The 8,999-nt window shown below is 37.1% G+C and overlaps 1 non-coding gene across 1 annotated transcript; it reads left to right on the forward strand.

Annotated features, from left to right (window-relative positions):
- The first annotated feature begins 8,514 nt into the window (after positions 1–8,514).
- On the forward strand, positions 8,515–8,616 carry LOC120886941 (U6 spliceosomal RNA). Its single transcript, XR_005730126.1, has one exon. It is a non-coding gene; the product is annotated as a U6 spliceosomal RNA (small nuclear RNA).
- Positions 8,617–8,999: the final 383 nt, after the last annotated feature.

Genomic DNA, 8,999 nt, shown 5'->3' on the forward strand with positions numbered 1-8,999 from the left:
ACATCAAGTTTTCAAATGCTATAAGGTAAAGGAGATGCAGAGAGGTCAGAGATTCTCGGCTTCTCCATTCTCCAACAAAGGTGCTACGTCTTCCATGCATAGAAACAGAGGTGATAAGCTTGACAGGGCTCGGGGGCTATAAAAGTTGGATGTGGAAGCTACATTTTGAGAGATCACTGTATTTCTTTGTAGTCTAGAGCTGTGAAAATAATCTCAGCATCAGCAATCATTACTTACAGGAGGGAGGAGATGTGTCATTGAGTGTTAGCTACATAATTGAGTTTGGGTTTTAATTACAAAGAAGGGTCATGGGGCAGGGAAGTAACTGTCACTGCAGTGCCCCCTTCTCCAATGAGTTCTGCCATTTTTGGCAAACACTGCATTCAGCACAAAGGCTCTGGCTGAGTTATTAATCATGTTTGTCGGGCAAGCTACAATAATCTGCTGCTGCATGCAAAGCCAAGTACAAAGTGGCCGGCAGGATGTGATGATAAAACACTTGATACCTCTCACTCTTCGACTCTGCTCCTGCTAATGATTCATTTTTCTCATCTCCACTTAATTAAAGGGGGTAAAATGAAAGGAAGTGATTTCAGTGCTGTCTCATGCTCCTGGTTGTCATGTTCTTGATTACAAGGAAAAAGAAAACATAAAAAGTTGTTTGGATGTAGGGCACATGGCTGCAGGATGCTGGAAGAAGAACCCAGGGCTTCCTCAGACCAGGGGAGGGACACTCCAGAGCTGGACTCTCCTCTAGCCAAACACTCCAACCCTTCCTCTGTCATCTCTATCCCTTTTTATCTGTTTTCAAGGTGGTGGTGGTGGGAGGGAGTCTGCTAATCTGTCATATTCATTTTCTGTTAATTCAGTTGGAAGAGAGCCCCTATTCATCCACTGGCCATCAGGGTTGGCTCTTATGGTAGAGTCTGAGTGCATACCTACCCTAATATGCAGTTGATGTACAGCAAACTGCTACAACTTCTACAATATCAAAGACTGAATAATGGTCATCAATTATGTTATTCTGAAGCACTGAGTATTTGAGAGGTCCTTTTGACCTTGCCAGAAAGGTACTAATTCCTGTGAAATGGCTTCAAATGATCTATTGGGTAAAATGCTTCTTTCATCAGGAGCAAAATGTGCTCTTTTGAAAACGGATTCTGTGGGTGTTAAGGGCTAAATGATTTTTTTAAAAAAATAATCAAATTAAATAATTAAATAGGGGGAGGGTAAAATGGAAGGAAGTTATTTCAGTGCTGGCTTATGCTCCCAGTTGCCATGTTCCAAATAATTTTTTTTAAAGTTAGAGAAAACTGAATAAAATAAGATTTGTGAATGTTTAATGTTCTAAATAGTTTTTCTTTAAAGTCTAGTCTCCAAAATAGAGACTCATGGGATGAAGCATTTTTGAAGCTGAGAAGTATCTCACAAGACAAGGTGTATTTTATAGGATATACTTTGAATAAAACTGTTCTGTGAATGTCCTGGCAACTTAGAACATACTTCCTCTTGTTTTTTTTTTTATGATCTAAGAATTTTCCTTCTTTCTGGAGTTAAAAATTCTACCCTTGTTTCTTACCTTCACCTAAAGTTGAAATGGCCGGGAATATAGTTTTTGGTTCCTATCATCTGAAAAATGTGACCATGGGCATTTGACATTTTTTTCTGGCTGCTGAGGATCTGAATTGCCTTCTTGACGATAAGGAGTCTCCCATTGCATAGCTACTAGTGGGATGTCAGGAAACCTCCCATTGTCCCCTGGCAGCAAAGTATGACTGGAGCTTGGGCAACAGGATATGTCTACATAGGAAGGGTGAATCTCAAGCATGTGACACAGAGAGGAAGGGCCTGCAAGCCTGGAACAGGAACTGCCTCCAAGAGTAGTGATCCTGTGGAAATAGGAAAGGATTGACTGTGTTTGAGTGATTTCTGATCTCTGGTTTCTTATTTCTTCTTTCCTTTTTTTCAGTTTAATTTGCAGTTGCTTTTTTTTTACTTGGTTATTTTTAGTTATATGTGATAGTAGCATCTATTTTGATATATTTATACATATGTGAAGTATATCTTATTCTAATTAGGATCCCAGTCTTATGGATGTACACAATGTTGAGATGCACATTGGTGTATTCATATAGGTACACAGGAAAGTTATGTCAGATTCATTCTACTATCTTTCCTATTCCTATCCCCCCACCCTTCCCTTCATTCTCTTTGTCTAATCCATTGAACTTCTATTCTCCTCACCCTCCTTGTTGTGGGTTAGCATCCACATGTAAGAGATTTTGGTTTGGGGGTGATTGGCTTATTTCACTTAGCATGATAGTCTCTAGACTATGTCTAACATTCCAATGTGTATATACACCACATTGTCTTTATCCATTCGTCTGTTGAGTGGCATCTAGGTTGGTTCTATAACTTAGCGATAGTGAATTGTACGGCTATAAACATTAATGTGGCTACATCACTGTAACATGCTGATTTTAACTTTTTTGGATATATACAGAGGAGTAGGATAGCTGGGTCAAATGGTGGTTTCATTCCAAATTTTCTGAGAATGTTCATATTGCTTTCCATAGTGGTTGTACCAATTTGCAGTTCCACCAGCAATGTATAAGTATATGCCTTTTCCCCACATCCTTGCCAATAGTTACTGTTACTGATGAACCATCCTGAATCTTATGCCTGTATCTTTTCAATAAATACCTTTTTTATTTAGACATCAGAGTTGATTTCTTTGGTATATAAGCAAAAATTGGCAGGTCAAGAACTTAAACTAGTTGTAGGTACTTGAAATCTCTGCTCTTGACAAGCACAGTAGGAAAGCTACATTTCCCTTGATAGTCTGCGTTGTTTAAAGAGAATAAGTCTCTCTGAGCTCTCTTTGTAGGAATGTTTACCAGGAGAGTATAATTAGGTGGTTACTCATGTTTTTTCTTTCCCTGAGTCTTGAAACTCAAATAGAGAAGACCAGTAATGCTCATGGAATACTCTAGTTCTCAATTTAGAAAATAATCTATACATTTGAAAAAGATAGATCATATTCAATGTACAGATAGTGTGCATTCATGTTTAGGATGGAGGCCATAGAGCAGAGTGACTTCAGCCAGGAGACCTGTATGCCTGTCTCTTTGTTATTCTTCATTATTTTAACTTGCTGTGTCAAGAACATCAGAACTTTTACAGCCAAACAAAAGATGTAACTGACACAGTAGATCTTCAGGCAAACTAAAGCTCAATTTACAGAAAATGAGATTAAATTTAAAAATTAAAAATTAATGGTGCAGTGCTTCATTTCTAAAAAGAGAGAGAAAGCAGATAATGGTTTTCCAAACTGAATTCTTCTAAGATTTGGGGTTAGGTTTCAGGGGCAGCTTGTGGGTATGGGTGGGAGGTTGGATTTGCAGCAGTTTCAGGTCAACCCCGCAACTTCAAACATATTGTACTACATGTAGATACAAGAGTTCTTCATAAGGCTTTAGACATTACAAAACTAATGTATTGGGTGATCACTAAGGGTAGTTCCATGTCGTAGTGTCGCAAATCAGTATTAGAGAAGCATTCACAATGACATGCCTTCGACTACTTTTGTGGGTCAGGTGGGGATTGAACCCAGTTCTTCACACACCTGCTACGCAATCCTTAAACTACAAATTATTTCCATTCTTTCTATTGTCCTCTCTACTCTGCTTATGCATGGAAAATCCTTACTTTCAGAAGTTCCAAGACATGTCTTCACCATATTCACATCTGTCTTGTGGAGCATGAGGCTTTAGGTTGTATGCTTTCTGAATATAATCATACATTTAAAAGGGAATTTCAAAGAATATATTTAAATTCATTATTGTGCAATAATTACAAAGCACACTCAAGTGCTTGGTGATAAGTTGGCACTTTCCCAAACCTGGAACAGGAGGACTCACACCTGTAGGACACGGACATTGGATTGGCAGCCATTCTCGTCTGACCTGATGTCATTAGCTTCCTTTCCTCCTGCCTCTGGACCCATTCACTGCCTCCCTGCCCCACCACTAAGGAGGAACAGTGTAGCATGAAGGGAGAAAAGTAGAGAACTTAAAATAACATTAAGATGCCTAAAAATAGAAAGTTTTGAAATGTATTTTCTACCAAACACAAATTTCTAATTCTGCATGTTTCATTGGATATGCTTATTACAAATTCTCATGTCTTGGTACAGTTGTTAGAGATCAGTTGCCCCATAGCCATTTTTTTTTTTTAAATTGAAAGTCAATGCATCTTTGACCTCACACACTCTGGGTTTTGCTTTAGTGCACAGTCTCCCTCAAGCCGACTTCACTTCTCATGATGAATACTTCAGCTATGTGGTCCTTAGTCTTGATGCAAACCCTTCTAGTAGAATTTATCTTGCTTCCTTGTGGGTCTTGGTCATCTTCTCTAGGCTGCATGTTCTCTGATGGCAGGGACTATGCTACCAGCACTTCTACAACATCTAGCACAGGGTTGCCCAGTACCTACACTACAGTATGTGTAGTATATTTGCTTCATACTTGCTGAATATTTGCTTCTTCCATCTCTAATTTCCAGAAACCCACATTGGAAATAAAAAACAAGGTTAGGACTAGGCCTTCCACGTATTATACAGTCTCTGACATTTGTTAATTGTTTTTGTTGTGTTCAATGCCAAATGTCACTGTCTTCGTTGAAAGCATTAGAAAATGAGGTTTGGTGTCAGCTATGGAAAGACCTGCGTATTAGTTTCTGCATGGTGATGTTCAACCTTTCTTCAAATGTACCAGACAGCTCATTCTTTGCTTTGTATCCTCCCCTTTAAAGACTCAAAACAAAACAAAACAAACAAACAAACAAAACCCCTTAGACTTATTGTCTGTTTCCTGGTCCTCTCATGACATAGAGGAGCCACCTGAGTTCTGGAGAAGGTAAATGACTTATGTCAGATCACATAGAGAAGATAGACGAACAGGGACTTCAATCCAGATCTAGTGACTTAACTTTTCTTTCCCTCTGCTGAAGCCTGTAGAGAATTTTTGGCCCAGGGTTCTTTCCAAAGTATTTCACAGGTAATGCTAATTGGTTGTTCTCCGGGGACAATCTAGTTGGCTGAGCATCATTACCTAGGTCCTGGTGCAGAAGGCTGAGTTTAGCCAGTGTCTTAATTAATATATATCATACTAGTTGCACTTTAGTTTTACACATTAATTTTTTAAAAATTTTATTGTGTGGTTAGCCCAAGAGGAAAACCTCTTTCTCCTCCTTCTGTTAGGGATATAATAAAGAGCAAAGAACACTTTCCAAGTTAAAGGAAACCATGGAAATATGTCCCCAAAGAGATTTTATAGGACCTGATTCATGACCCACATGTGCCTCTTTTAATCCTGAGTCATAGTTAATAGATATTAATGTTTCAATTTTTAAAAATCAGAAACACTTTTGTATTTTTATTTAAAATGTTTTACTTTTAATGCTCACTTCTTTAATTTTTTTAACTACATTTTTTTTTAAAGCAGCTATTGCCTATGGAGAAATTTAGTATGGGCCAGGGAGTGCAGAGAATAGTATTATATTTCAGTATTGTTGCTCTTTGAATGTAACAGGATCCCTTAGTTAATCTTTTTTTTTCATTTAATTTATGAGGAAAAAAAAAAGAAAGTAATCACTCTAAAAATCTCAGCTTATCAGTTTCTTACCATACCCTGAAGGTTTCCATTAAGTCCAGGATCAATTGGGGCAGCCACTTCATGATTTGTGCACTATATTTGAGTTTTACAAGGAGGCAAGAGAAGCTGTCGTTTGATTTTATTAAAGCAGTATCTTTATTCACTTAGCGGCTAACCTAACAATGTGATTTTCATCAATTTAGGATGAACAGTACTTATATGCAGTGGTTCTCAGTGATGTATGTTACTTGGAGTTAGTTCATGAGGGGATAGAGAATGGGACTTGGACTTTCTAGGATATACAAATCCTAAACCTCAGGTTACTATTGCCTTGGCCACAATTTATTGGAACCAACTACCAATCCCACCAAGGCAATGCTTATATCTGTTTTGTTCTTTCATGTTAAGCTTATACCTAGAATAGTGTGTGACCAAGAGTACACTGTACATTTCAATAGAATCATACTGATGGACATTCTCATCTGAAATATGTTTTCCTTTCCCCTGTACCTGGACAAAATTTAACCAATTTTGAGGCTCAGTTTTAATCCTTCTTTTGTGCAGGATTCCACATGTGGTACAGATATTTGCTCATAATGAATTCATCTTTTTCTGAACCCAAGTAGTAATACCTCAAGTCATATTTTAGGCACTTCTTGTAAGTTTGGTTGATTTACTATTCAATTCTTGTATTTATATTAAACTTTACAGGCTATTTGTTTTATTTCAACATCACATAGCACTTTCCCCCTAGCACACAATTTCTTGGCAAATGGAAAAATCAATAAAATGTTTGGTGGTGATGTTTTTCATCCATCTGTAAAGTCACTCTTCAAATATTCACCCAGTGATTGTATTCTAAGTAAGTATCAGCTTAGTTTCTTTTTTAATTGCTCAGATTTATTTAAGAAACTCTGTAAAAAAATAACCAAAGCATGGTATTTCACCATGAAGCATCTCTGGTTAAACCTTCTGAGTTAAAATGCAGTGGTTTCAGAATTTTCCTTACTAGCATCTTTCTTACCTAATGAAGATGCAAAGTAGAATGGAGCCCTTGTTTGTGCACAAGTAGGCAATGAGGTAATTCTCCAGTGAGCAGCAACAACAGTAAGAAAAAAAAACAAAGTGAATCACCCTTGCCAAGTACAAGAGATTACAGATTCCCATGAAGACAAAGGGAGTACTAAATATAGATGTATCCCATTGAGCTGCTGCATTAGAAAGGAGAGAAAACAATTTTTTTTTTTGCATGAGCAAGAGGGAATTAAGCATGGGCACAAGGTTGCCAAGCCAAGATACTTGTATACAGCCTTGTTTTCCGTGATCAGTCTTCCTGACAGAATCCTGTCTTCTTTCTCATATATTTTCAAGCTACTGTAGGCTATTTTGGGAAAATACTTTCACAAAATATCTAAACCTTATGTTTGCTGACAGGCTACAAAGTCTAGGTTCTAAGAGATTCTTATCTCACACCAGAATTTTTAATCTAACTGGCACCTCTGCTTCTCATGAATCCTGAAGAACAGATGGAATTGTGAACCCAATTTTGACTGAGATTTAATTCAGCCTTACGGAATCATTTGCAGAGTTTCCTATCAACATTCCACCGGTTTCTGATGTTTTTGTTTGAGGAGATGGCTTCCCTCAGGGAAAACTGAAAGAGAAAATCACAAAAGTGAGAATCTGCTTTGGATAAAGAGGCTCCACCAAATGAATTCAGTCACTTATTAAAAATGATAATGAACACCAAGAATGTCGTGATACAATAAAACACGACACAGAAAATGGTAATGTTTTCACTGGCATTAGTAGGTTTCCTGAGAATGCAAAGCTAAATGCATGTTGACCATCTTGCTCTAAAGAGCATCCTACCAGTGGTTTTCTGCTTATGTCAAGGGATAGTGGTTCCTTCGTTCTTAGCCAAGAAATGTTGGATAGTCAGATCTCAGCAGTCAAATCCAGTAGGGTTTCTCCATTGAATGAAAACACAACTGACATGTACTCTGTAGCACTCAAGGTATCAGGATCTGAGTTATGATATTTTACTATCAATCGACACTGAGAAATTACCGGACAAAAAGTTTTTATGGAGGGCTGGTGTTGTGGCTCAGTAGTAGAGCACTTGCCTAGCATGTGTGAGGCACTGGGTTCAATTCTTAGCACTGCATACAAATAAATAAAATAAAGGTCCATTGACAACTAAGCAATATTTTTTAAAAAAAGCTTTTATGGAAATATTTTCTTCCTAAATGTTGAAACCCAGCTATAATTTTTCCCAGGTCTTATGACTGACCTGACCATTCATTTGTAGTTCCTTTTAAAAATAACAATCATTTGATTTATTTAGATCTCTGTATAGCTGCTTGGGGAAGTTGACAAGTGAATCTTATTAGACTAATATCTAATATTGTTCTTTCATATATGCACATAAATCCACTTTCATAAATCTTGGAGACTTGAAAAAACTTTATTGTAAAATTATATATTTTTAACCTGGAAGCAACCCTAGAGAACATTCAGTACCATCATTCCATTTTATAATTAACAGTTTATACTGTCATCCCTTGGTATTCCTAGGAGATTGTTCTGGAACCCCTTCCTCCCATGGATATCAAGGTGCTCCACTCTTTATATGAAATAGAACCCTCGTTTGTTCACAAGTAGGCAATGAGGTAATTCTCCAGTTAGCAACAACACAATAGTAAGGAAAAAACAAAATGAATCATCCTTATAACCGATATACAGCCTCCCACACACTTTATATCATGTTTAGATTACAATATCTAATAAATCATTTTTAGATTACTTATAATATCTAGTGCAATGTAAGAACCATGTAAAGAGTTGTTAGATATGGAGTGCTTGCTTTGGCAACGCATATACTATTGGAACAATACAGAGAAGATTAGTATGGCCCTTGAACAAGGATGACATGCACATTCGAGAAGGGTTCCATATTTTAAAAGATTTTTAAAAATATAAATAGTTGTTATACTGAATTATTTGGAGAATAATAAGAAGGAAATGCCTATGCATGTTCAATATAGATGATTTTTTTCTGAATATTTTCTATCCATGGTTAAATCCAGGGATACAGAAGTTATAGATATGGGAGGCTGACTATTTATGTAACAATTTCAGGTCATATTTTTATTTACAGTATTTCATTTGAGGTAGATGGGGAAGATGTAATTCTCATTTTGTCCCAAGAAAGCATATTTAAGCTTCATGGCCTTAAAAACACTTGGAAGACCACAGATTAGTGTCAGATCTAACTTTAGAACCAGGGTCTCTTGCCCTGTAGGCCAGTTCTCTTCCTACAGATACATTGCTCTCTTGTACCCA

Source organism: Ictidomys tridecemlineatus, chromosome 5, assembly GCF_052094955.1.
Source record: "Ictidomys tridecemlineatus isolate mIctTri1 chromosome 5, mIctTri1.hap1, whole genome shotgun sequence".
NCBI classification, from domain to species: Eukaryota; Metazoa; Chordata; class Mammalia; order Rodentia; family Sciuridae; genus Ictidomys; species Ictidomys tridecemlineatus.